A 12,553-nucleotide genomic window follows, 5' to 3' on the forward strand; every position below is an offset into this window, starting at 1 on the left:
CTCCCTTGTCCATCACCTCCGGAATATCGCCAGATTACGGCACTACCTCACCCCTCACGCTGCTGAAACTCTGGTCCACGCCTTTATCACCTCAAGGCTGGACTATGGGAACTCTCTCCTCGCCGGCCTTCCCGGCCCTCCCTCCACAAGCTGCAGGTCATTCAGAACTCTGCAGCTCGTGTACTGTCCCGCACCAGGCTTCGCAACCACATCACTCCCACCCTCACTCGCCTCCACTGGCTCCCCATCCCCCAGAGGATCGAATTCAAGATCCTCATCCTCACCTACAAGGCCATTCACGGCCTTGCTCCCTCCTACCCCTCTGACCTACTATCCCCCTAGTTACCTGCCCGTAACCTCCGTTCCTCTGGCTCCGGCCTGCTCCACATCCCCCGCCCCAACCGCCCTACCATCGGTGGCCGGACCTTCAGCCTCTCAGCCCCAAGGCTCTGGAACTCCATCCCCCAGTGCCTTCGCCGCCTCCTCCCTTTCCTCCTTCAAGGCCGGTCTCAAGACCTTTCTCTTTGACCGTGCCTTCAGCTCCCCTCTCGACTCTCTACCCCTCCTCGCTCCCTCCCTTCCCTCCCCTCACCCTGACCATTTCCCCCTGCTCAGGTCCCGACCTAACTGTCCAGCGCCTTGGGACGTCCTCCCGACGTGAAAGGCGCTCTATAAATGAAATCTTGTTGTTGTAGTAGTGCCATGGAATCTTTAACATCCACCTGAGCAGGCAGACGGGACCTTGGTTTAACATCTCATCCAAAGGATGGCACCTCTGACCATGCAGCACACCCTCAGCACTGCATTGAAGTGTGAGTTCAAGTCCTGATGTGGGATTTGAACCCACAACTTTCTGACTCAGAGATGCGGGTGCTGCCAGTGAGCCAAACTGATACACAAGCTTTTATTCTGTACCTAACCTATGCTGCACCTGGCCTGAAAGTACCAGTTTGGACAGTATAGAGGAAGCTTTACTCTGGATCAAGCTCACCAATCTACTTGTGAATTTTCCCTTTGAATAACTTCGCCCCCTCTCCTAAAGACACATATTGGGTTAGGTTTGAGCAGTGCAAGAAATCCTCTATACATGGGTTTTTAAACTGTGAGGTCCCTTTGGGGATATGACAAGCGAGTGCTGGGTGTTGAAATTGGGTGCCTAAAATGGGAAAGAGTTTCATTGGCTTCCTATCCCCCAGTGGATCGATTTCAAGATTTTCATTCAAGAAATAAACCATATACTGTAGAAAAATTAAATGCTTCAAAAAGAAAACTGATATAGCAGGTTATTAGTAATCAGTATAAAACCTCATCGTGGTAATTGGAGTGATACCAAATAGTTTATTTCAGGGCTTTAAGGAGGAAATAGTTGGATTAGATTTAGTGGATTTCTGAATATAGAGCTCAGAATGTTACATTTGTGGTGAGAATTATTTTTTAAATACAGAACTAAATTGTACTCCATTGAGTTTGTCTGTGCCATAGATAATTTGACTTCTATACCATGCAGTTGTATCTGAATGCACATACGTGCATGTCAACAATCTCTTCAATATCCACGCACAATCCACATATTTTGAGGAATTCTCAGGTACATGACCTTCTGTGGGCCTGATGCACTACACGGATGGCTCCTTGGTAACAGGGGTTATGCCCTCAGTCTTTGGCTCCTTACCTCCATGACACACCCATGTACCCCAGCTGAGAAGCATTACAGTACTGCATATAAGCAAACTTGTGTCATCACTGAGGATATCTTTGAAACAATATTTTCTCTGCTTTGATCACTCAGGCTATGTTACTGTCCTACCCCATAAAGTGCGAAGATTGTGCTTCCTGCTATTTGTTGCACACCGGGAAGAAACATTGCACTGCTCACAAGTGCGGATGAATGTTGTAAACTTCTCGCTCGGGGGCTATTACCCAAGATTCAGTAAATTTGCACCAGTGAGTGCTAATTATAGAATACCCATGTATGTCTTATCATCTACTCTTCACATTTGGTGATGTACAACACTGCAGGCCTGGCTTTTCACCTGGGTTTGTCAGTAATAATACAGAAAAATGTTCTGCGACACCTTCAAGTACAGTTTGTCAATCATAATATTATTGAGCTGGATGACCAAATCAACACTCATTGTTTGTTGCAAAAAGTTAAATGCAGCTCGCATAGTCCAGATTTCTTCTGCGCTCTCTGTGTGGGTAGGTTGGGGAGGAACTTTAGTTCCCGAGAAAGTAAACAAAGTGGAGCCACAAACGAGCTTTTAAAAATATTTGTCAATTTTTTTTGTGTGCTCGGAATATTCAAGCGATAAGTAGCTGTCGCTAAAAGATTTCTTGTCAAGTTCAGATAGTGTTCTTAGCAAAACAAAGTTGTGTGGGGTTCTATGCAGCTTTAAGTTGTTGCAATAGCCCATGACAGCAGTGCTGTTCAGTGGAGATGACAATGGAGGCCCTTATTGATTAAATGGTAATGACTGTTCTGTGGTGTTCTGAGACCATAGTTCTTTCATTGGCTGTATTCGTTTACTGCAACAATTCATTGATGTTATTGAAAGCATGAGTGGGATCTCGTGGTTCAGTCACCCAGCCCTGCAGCAAGAAACGGATAGTCCCTTAGGAGGGTTTGTTTAGGTTCAGATTAATATTTTGTGAATGAGGAACTTCACAAGTAAGGTGAAGACAATAGCAAGCGAGATTACTAAATATGTTTCTGGATGAATTAATGTTGTCTTGACATTTATTAGTGTTTGAATCTCTCTCCCCAAATCCCTTTTGTCTTGTTCCTTTTTTTCTGACTTCAAATTTCTCTTAAAATTCTTTCTCCTTGACGGCTTTGGTGTGCAACCTTAAATTCCTTTTGCTCTCCATGCTCAATGCTCTCTTTGAGACATTCATCCAGCAAAGATCACAGAGCACAAAGGATGGGATAAAGCAAACAATTGTACTTTTAAAAAAGTTACCCAAATGATTGTGAAAACTGTAATTCTTGACCCAATGTGTATGTAGTGCTTTTTCTGAATACAAAGAGAGTCTTGTTTTCAAGCTGTTATTCTTCTCATTCTCTTCTTGGCTGTGATGAGTCTTTTTAAACACCAGTTTTCTTTGAGGTGATTATTCATCATCCCAAAAGGCATCCCAAACAAATAAAATGGAACCTTGTTAAAGCAACCCGTGATATAGTGCGGCACAATAGCAGATTTGACAGTGTTAAAAGAGAAAATTGATTGCCCTATTTGTCTACAAATACACACTAACTACACTTCACTGTAAAATTCTGTGATGTGCTTTGAAGTGGTTTGATGATATGATAAGGCTCTATTTCAAATGCAAGGATGGTTTATTGCAGATGTAGAATAGCTGACTTTCGCATCATTGGAACACCACAAACTCACTTCCTTATTTTGTGTTTAGTTTATACCACAACATCACTTCCTGGTTTCAGCACATGCACAAAATGGGAAAACCATCATGTTTATCAAATCTTATAGAATTTTTTGAGGATGTAACTAGCAGGTTAGATAGGGGGGAACCAGTAGATGTGGTGTATTTGGATTTCCAGAAGGCATTCGACAAGGTGCCACATAAAAGGCTGTTGCATAAGATTAGAGCCCATTGAATTAAAGGTAATATATTAACATGGATTGGAGAGTGGCTAACAGGCAGAAAACAGAGAGTAGGGATAAACGGGTCCTTCTCAGATTGGTAGGATGTGACTAGTGGAGTGCCACAAGGATCAGTGCTTGAGCCTCAATTATTTACAGTCCGTATCAATGATTTAGATGAGGAAATAGAACTTAACATATCTAAATTTGTGGACGATATGAAGATAAGTGGGATAGTAAGCTGTGAAGAATGCAAAGGGAAATAGACAGACGAGGTGAGTGGTCAAGAAGGTGGCAGAAGGAGTATACAACAACAACAACAACAAAATTACATTTATAGAGCGCCTTTTATGTTGGGAGGATGTCCCAAGACGCTGGAGGGGTCAGGACCTGAGCATGGGGAGGGGTGAGGTAGGGGTGAGGGAAGACAGGGAGGTGGGAGGGTGACCGAAGGCATGATCGAAGAGGAGGGTCTTGAGAGCGGCCTTGAAGGATGCAAGGGAGGAAGCGAGGTGAAGGGACTGTGGGATGGAGTTCCAGAGTGTGGGGGTAGAGAGGCAGCCGCCGATGGTAGGGTGGGTTGGGCGGGAGACATGGAGCAGGCTGGATCCTGCTGAATGAAGGGAGCGGGCAGGTTGGTAGGGAGTCAGCAGATCCGAGTGGTAGGAGGGGGAAAGGTCATGGGTGGCCTTGAAAGTGAGGATGAGGATCTTGAATTTGATCCTCTGAGGAATGGGGAGCCAGTGGAGTCAGGCGAAGGTGGGAGTGATGGGGTTATGGAGCCTGGTGCACGAGAGTACATGAGCTGCAGAGTTTTGGATGATCTGCAGCTTTTGAAGGGAAGAGTTGGGAGGGCCAACAAGGAGGGAATTTCCATAATCGAGCCTTGACGTGACAAATGCATGGGTAAGGGTTTTGGCAGCCTGAGGGGTGAGGCAGTGGTGGAGTCTGATGTGGGGAAGTGTGAAGCTATTCACCTAGGTAGTAAATATAGAAAAGCGGATTATTTTCTAGATGGGGAGAGACTAGGTAATGTTAGTGATCAGAGGGATTTGGATGTCTTTGTACACCAGTCACAAAAAGTTAGTATGCAGGTACAGCAAGCAACTGGGAAGGCTATTGCCATGTTGGCGTTTGTTGCAAAAGGGTTAGAGTACAAGAGTAGGGCAGTCTTGCTGCAGTTGTATAAGACCTTGGTGAGACCGCACCTCACCAACTGTGTGCAGTTTTGGTCTTCTTATTTAAGAAAGGACATACTCGCCTTAGAGGGGGTTTTAGCGTAGATTCACTAGGTTGGTTCCTGGGATGAGGGAGTTGACCTATAAGGATAGGTTAAGTAAACTAGGCCTATATTCTCTAGAATATAGAAGAATTCAGAAGTGATCTTATAGGAACCTATAAGATTCTTAAAGGTTTTGACAGGGTAGATGCCATGAGACTGTTTCCCCTGGTTGGAGAATCTAAAACTAGGGGTCATAGTCTCAAGATTAAGGGTCAGCCTTTTTGAACTGAGCTGAGGAAACATATCTTCACTCAGGGGGCAGTGAATTTGTGGAATACTCTACCCCAGAAGGTTGTGGTTACTCATTCCTTGAACATATTCAAGACTGAGGTTGATAGATTTCTAAAGAATAGAGGGATTAAGGGATATGGGGAAAGGGCAGGTAAATGGAATTAAGTTAGAAGATCAGCCATGATCTTATTTAATGGCGGGGGATCAAATGGGAGCTTTAGGGGTTAAATGGCCTACTCCTGTTCCTAAGTCTTATGGTCTTATTAAATGGTGAGCAACGCAGCTGTGGTAACAAGAAATGAAAGTAACAAGAATTTGCAGTTCTCTGGTGACCTTTCGTTGGCACCATCATTCCAGCAGTATGAAAAGAAAATAATGAAGATTTTTTTTAAACTTTCGGATCAGTCAGACAGACCTCAATGTTCACTTCTGATCCTATACAATCCTACAGTCCTTTGTAACACATTTATTGGGCCACTTTACTCTGCATGATTTCAGCCTGGCTGAGTTGGCAGCACCCTCACCTCCGAGTCAGAAGGTTTTAGGTTCAAGACCTATGTTGAGACTTTGAACTCACAGTCTAGGTTAACACTCCAATACAAGGGAATGCTGTAATGTTGGAGTTGCCATGAGATATTAGATGTTAAACCATGGTTACTTCTACTTGTTCATGTGAACATTAAATATCCCATGACACCATTCCAAAAGAGAAGGAAGTTTCCCTTGATGTCCTAGCCAACAATCCCCCAGATAATATTGGTCATTTACTTCATGACTATTTTTGGGATACCACTGTGCACTGTTTGAGTCCCACATTCACCGAAAATATACAGTTACTACACTTTACATTGTGAAAGGTGCTATATCAAATACAATGATCATTATTTTACTATGAGAGCTTCAGCTACAAATTCCCCAAACTCTGAATTGGCAGCTCAGCTACAAATGGTGCTGTTGGGAGCTTGTCTTTTTGTACGGTCAATGCTTAGTATACTAGTTTACAATTAGGCTTTGTTTGCCAAAGGACTCAAAACAATGGTGTGTTTCAGTTTGGGAAATAAAACCATAGAAAGTTCACAATAGGAGGAGGCCATTGGCCCATTGTCTCTGGACTGAGGCTCGCTCTGCCACTAGAGTTTCCTGAGCCCATCCCTCTGAAAAGGGGTGTGGGGGAGAGGCAAGGCTGCTCATTGCCTCCCACCCTGTTTGATGTGTTCATTAATGACGTGTTGGATGGCATCGAGGGGGAAGGACAGTGTATCTGGTCCAACCTCTCTGACAGGATTGTGGTGCTTCTGCTTGCGGATGATATTGTATTGCTGGCGGACTCACCTGGGGACCTTCTGCACTGCACCCGCCATCTTGAATACTGGGCCAACAGGTGGGACATGGTGATAGGAGCCTCAAAGTGTGGAATCATGGAAGACATTGATTGGAAGATATAAGGGGCATCAGTTCCACTTGTTGACTCTTACCGATACCTGAGGGTCGTGATGGACACCAGTTTCAGCCTGGACACCTGAAGGACCATGCTGAGAAGGGATAAAGGGTACTCTGCTCATCCCTCTTCAAGGACAACAAGATCCCAATGCAGATCAAGCTTGTGGTATACAAGCCCTGTGTGCAAACAGTCTTCCTTAATGGATCTGAGCTCCTGGGGATGCAGCAGAGAGGCTTCCTCTGATCCACTCTGCAAATTCCAGGATCATGCAGTGAGGTGGATTTGTGGCAAACAAGAGAAGTGGCTACAGGGATGGAGGGCTCCGGCATACACTGACCTGTCATTGAGCACCCTGGAAGAGGAGGCGGCTTCAGAGCGGGCATGTCTATTTGCCAAGGCCCCTCGTATGAGGATCTGGATTGAGCAGCTGGTGCTGAGTAAGCCTGGTACGCAGCTTTGGGCTTGGACATCAAGGTGGCTGGCATGTCACAAGCTATCCTGTAAAGGTCCTACCACCATGCTGAAAGCAAAAGTCCGCCTGATAGCTGATGAGGAAATAATAATAATAATAATAATCCTTGCATTTGATATAGCGCTTTTCACATCGGGAGGACGTCCCAAAGCGCTTCACAGAACACACTGTAAAATGAATTGACTGTATATTTGTGGGCGAACGTGGCAGCCAATTACGCACAGCAATGTCCCACAAACAGTCATAGATTGAAAATGGCCAATTTATTATTGTTTTGGGTTTTGGAGGGATTATTATTAGGCGTGTGGAGTAAGGAAACTGAGATTTGGAGCAACAGCTGCTGGAAGACATTACCTGAATAGACAGACAGGGCCTCAGTTTAACATCTCATTCCACAACAGCCATGAAATGAGCATTTGGGAATAGTTGGCGAGGCCAGGGATGTTTAAAAGGGAGATGGAAAATGGGTTTGCAATAATGATTGCCCATCACTAAAAGGTGATGAATATAATGCTCAATGGACTTTTCCCCCAAAGTGTATTAGATGATGTAGAGAAATGGGATTCAAAGGGGTTATATTCTTTAGATGAGAGGAGGTAATGGGGTGATTTGATTCCGTATTTAAAATAATGAAAGAAATTGACAGGCTAGATAGTGGACACGTTTTCCCTTTGAAAGAAGGATCCATTACGAGGGAGCACAACTTTTAAATCAGAATTAAGTCAGTTGAACCTGAAGTCAGGAAATATTTCTTCACACAGAGGGTTTTGAAGTGGAATACTCTACCCCCAGAAAGCCATAGAGGATGAATTAGAAGGGATACTTAAAAGAGAGATGGACAAACATTTGGATATTAAAGTGTTAAGGGGTCTGGTGAAAGGTCGAATAGTTCAGCTCAAGTAATGTCAGTGTTTATGTTCCATATGAGCCTTCATGCCTTCGAATCTCCTGTCCCATACCCCATTTTTCCTTTCTCCTTCATGTATAGATCAAGTTTTCTTCCAAGTACATGTTCTGCTTCAATCACAGCTTTTCCAGCCAATGAGTTCCAAATTCTAAGCATCTTTTGTGTAAACTTCCTTTTTAGATCTGCTACTTGCCATCTTAAGCCTCCTTGTTTTGGACTCACCAACCTATTTACGGCCGAGTTATCGAACCCTTTCATAATTTTAAACACTTCTATCAGGTCATCTCGTTTCCTGCAACAGCCTGCTCACCAGACTTCCCAGCTTCTCGCTACGCAAGCCCCAGCCTATACAGGATTCTGCAGCCCATGACCTCTCCTGCATTTGGTTTCATCAGCCTATCATTCGCTCAGCTACACTTCTTCCCATCCCCCAAGGGATCAAATTCAAGATCCTCATTTTCAAATTCCTTCCCAGCCCCACTTCACCCTAAACCTGCAACCTCCTGCAACCCTACTGATCCAGGCACTCCTTTTGTTCAATGAATATCCTCCTCCCATCCGCTGTACATCAATGGGTGAGTTTCAGCTATTCTGCCCTCGCTCTCTGAAACTCCATCTCAAAGTCCCTCTTTTCTCACTTTCACAGTCCATCTCAAGACTTACCTCTGGTCATCTTTCCCCACCCTCTCCCACCTCATTATCAATGATCTTCTGGAAGTTCATATACACTACATCCACTAACTTGTCTATTTATACTGTACTGTTACATTCTCAAAAAAAATCGATAAGGTAGGTCAAGTATGACTTTCCTTTCATAAATCCATGCTGGCTGCTTTAAATTACACTCTCCTTCTCAAGATTTTTAGTTTTTTTTATATAGAATCCAATGTTTTACCCATCACAAACATTAAGACAACTTGACAATTTTTCACTTTGATAGTGGAATGCTCTGAGCCTCAAAGCTGTAGAGGTGTAATCAATAGAGATGTTTAGAGGAGAAACAGGCAGAGACTTGGGTAGTTGAGAAATTAGAGGTTTGGTGGAAAATATATTGGGAATAAAAGATCTACCAAGATCTAATAAACTAGTTTGAACAGGCTCGATGGGCTCTTCCTGTTCCATGGCTTTTAATAGTTTGCCACAAAAGGACCAGCTGACAGATTGCCTCAACATTTGCTTGTTTTTGAATTGCTGGATGTGTAAGTGTTATTTGTCTTTTATAAACAACGATTTCTCCTCTCTTTTCTTTGTACAGTTTCATCTGTCAGCAAATAATTAAACAGAGCTTCCACATCACTGGTGAGGCGAGTGGCTCACAACACAACAGGCAGAGTGGGATGAAAGTTATCACTGTCAGAAACACAAGTGGGATAAAACGCGCAAGGCATTCAGAAACTGAAGTGCTTTGCTTGCTTAAAGGAGCACGATACTGTACGTTTTATTGCTGAATTTAAATATCCTTTTGCTTTCTCTTCAACAGATTTTGTAGGGGGGGAAATAAAGAACGATGATTTCGATTACTTTTGTTGATTGCTCTTTAATATAGTTAAAGCCGCCATCTGTCAGCTGGTAGGATTGGACAATGTCCTGCCAGTGGATTTTGCCCAGTGCCATGCACTGCCCGGGTGTTGAGGTCAGACAGCAGGGCGGCTGGAATGTGCAGCTGCCGCAACCTACATGCCCTGGCATTGCTCCAGCACAGCAGGCGTAGCACAGGCCAACAGCGTAGACCAGAAGATGTGTCATTTTAAGAGGGTTTTCAATTCCGCAGGAGAGAAAGCAAGGCAAAGAAGTTTTGGTCAGAGCTCCAGAGGACAGGGGTGAACCTTCGGTTGATGAGTATTGATGTTAACAAACACACGTTTTTCAAATACAGAGAGAAAGGAACTGAAATGAGGTGAATGAGGAAACAGCTTGGCCAGATACACAAAAATGGGATGGGGGTGAACAGCAATGGAGGGAGGTAAAAGTTTATGAGTATTATAAACAAAACAGCTCTCAAACTACCGTCTCCTCTCCAACCTCCTTTTCCTCTCCAAGGTCCTGGAATGATTTTTGGACCAGCTGACAGATTGCCAGATTGCTTCGCTCCTTCCTCTTCTGCCACTTCCTTCATGAACCCCTCCAATCAGGTTTCCGGCCCGAAACCCTCATACACACATTCATTACATTGAGGCTTGACAATGCAAACTTATTGCTTGTCGGCCTCCCCAACTCTTCACTCCATAGGCTGCAGATCATCCAGAACTCTCAGCCCGTGTCCTCTCCACACCAGACTCTGTGACCCTATCACCCCCATCCTTACCCGACTCCACTGGCTTCCCATCACACAGAGGATACATTCAAGATCCTGGTCCTCACCTTCAAAACTCTCCAAGATCTTGCTCCCCCTAACTCTGCGAGCTCCTAACCCCCTACTATTCTACCCCCGCAGGTTCTGGCGGGCTCCAGCCTGCTTCGCATCGCCCACCTCACCAGGCCCACAATTGGTGGACAGGCCTTCTGCCACTTTGACCCCAGAGCACAGAAACAGCCCTGGTCAAAGTAACAAATGACATTCTGTCCATCTGCAACCAGGAATCCCTCTGCCTCCTCGTCCTCCTTGACCTCTCTGCTGCCTTCGATACTGTTGACTGCTCTATCTTCATCCACCGCCTCTCCTCTCAACCTTCATAGCTCTGCCTTTGACTGGTTCAGATCATACCTCTCACACCACCTCCACTTCAGCTCCACAAGCGGTTTCTCCTCTGGGCCCCGCACCGTCTCGTATGGCATTCCTCAGGGCTCTGTCCTTGGTCCCCTCCTCTTTAATAACTATATGCTCCCTCTTGGTGACATCATCCGCAGACATGGGGTCAACTTCCACATGTATGCGAATGATACCCAACTGTACCTCTCTACCTCCACCCTTGACTCCAGGACCACTGGTGTTTTGACAGAATATCTGTCAGACAAAAGTCCTGGTGAGAACCCTTCTGATTGGCTTCTGTCAGCGCTTCCATACCTCAGGCACTGACAGCATCACCATCCGTGGATGCACACTCAAACTTATTAAGCAAGTCCGGAACCTTGGCATCTTGTTTGACCCTCAACTATCCTTTCTACCCCACATCTGTGCCATGATCTGCTCTGACTTACCCCACGTCCACAACATCATCCGGCTCCAACACTGTCTCACACCGCAGGTCGCCGAAACCCTCATACACACATTCATTACATCGAGGCTTGACAATGCAAACTCCTTGCTTGTCGGCCTCCGCAAATCGTCCCTCCACAGGCTGCAGATCATCCAGAACTCTGCAGCCCGTGTCCTCTCCCCACCAGACTCTGTGACCCTGTCACCCCCATCCTTACCCGACTCCACTGGCTTCCCATCACACAGAGGATACATTCAAGATCCTGATCCTCACCTTTAAAGCCCTCCAGGGTCTTGCTCCCCCCTATCTCTGAGAGCTCTTAACCCCCTACTGTTCTGCCCCAGCCCCCCGCTGAGCGGGCTCCTGCCTGCTTCACATCGCCCACCTCACCAGGCCCACAATTGGTGGACAGGCCTTCTGCCACTCTGCCCCCACCATCTGGAACTCCATCCCGGTGTCCCTCTGCCTCACCCGCTCCCTCGCCTCCTTCAAGACCCATCTCAAGACCCTCCTCTTCGACTGTGATCACACTGCTTTTTAAAAGAGCAATACTTTTCAGTCCCTACCTTTTACCCATACCCTTGTAGTTTGATAGAATCATAGAAATTTACAGCACAGAAGAACTGATCAGAAAAATCTAATGTTATTCTGTAAAACCATTCTATCCTACAATTTAAGACTGCATAATTTTAAGAGAAAAATGGTTTTCAGGCTAAGATTAAGTGAAATTTTAGTCTATATTAATGACTCTGATGCAAAAATCTCTATACCCCTCAGCCCATTTCTTCGCCAAATAACTGTCTTAATTCCTTCTTGAATTTGTTGACACAATCTAATTCCACCCCATTCTACATGTTCACCGTAATTAAATCATAATTCTCTTTTCACCTGCACTCTTCTCACTTGGGAATCAGCACCTTAGGATGTCCTCCCAACGTGAAAGGTGCTATACAATTGTAATTTGTTGTTGTTGTGTCAATGATATATGGACTTAATGCATGTCAACAATAATAAGTCAAACAATATCCAGCTTCTGTAAGGCAGAGTTTACACCGTCATAAAGCCCACAACTTGTGTGGGAATCAACATTTTTTTTAAAAAATGCATTGCAAAAGGTCAGGCTTCTCTAAACTGGAAATTTACATCCCACACAAATATACTGTTTTATTGTAATTTGGCACCAACGAAAAGGACATAACACTTCACGTTTTCATATCAGCTAAAAAGTAATTGAAATTGCACCTTAAAAGGAAATGGGCCTATTGATTATTTAGGATATCACTGACAACCACTCAATGTAGATTTCTTTAATTGCAGTTTTGCTGCTGGAGGGTGTGCTGTTTGTGCTGAACAATAATGAAATGGAGTGGAATAATCAGTAAGGAGGGACTGACAACAGAGTCTGTATTGAGCCTCACTTTTCCAAGACCAGATAGGGGCTGACTTGCTCTCAGTCCTATCAGGGTTTGACTCCTTGGCAG

The sequence above is a fragment of the Callorhinchus milii genome, unplaced genomic scaffold (genome assembly GCF_018977255.1).
Source record: "Callorhinchus milii isolate IMCB2004 unplaced genomic scaffold, IMCB_Cmil_1.0 Scaffold13, whole genome shotgun sequence".
NCBI classification, from domain to species: domain Eukaryota; kingdom Metazoa; phylum Chordata; class Chondrichthyes; order Chimaeriformes; family Callorhinchidae; genus Callorhinchus; species Callorhinchus milii.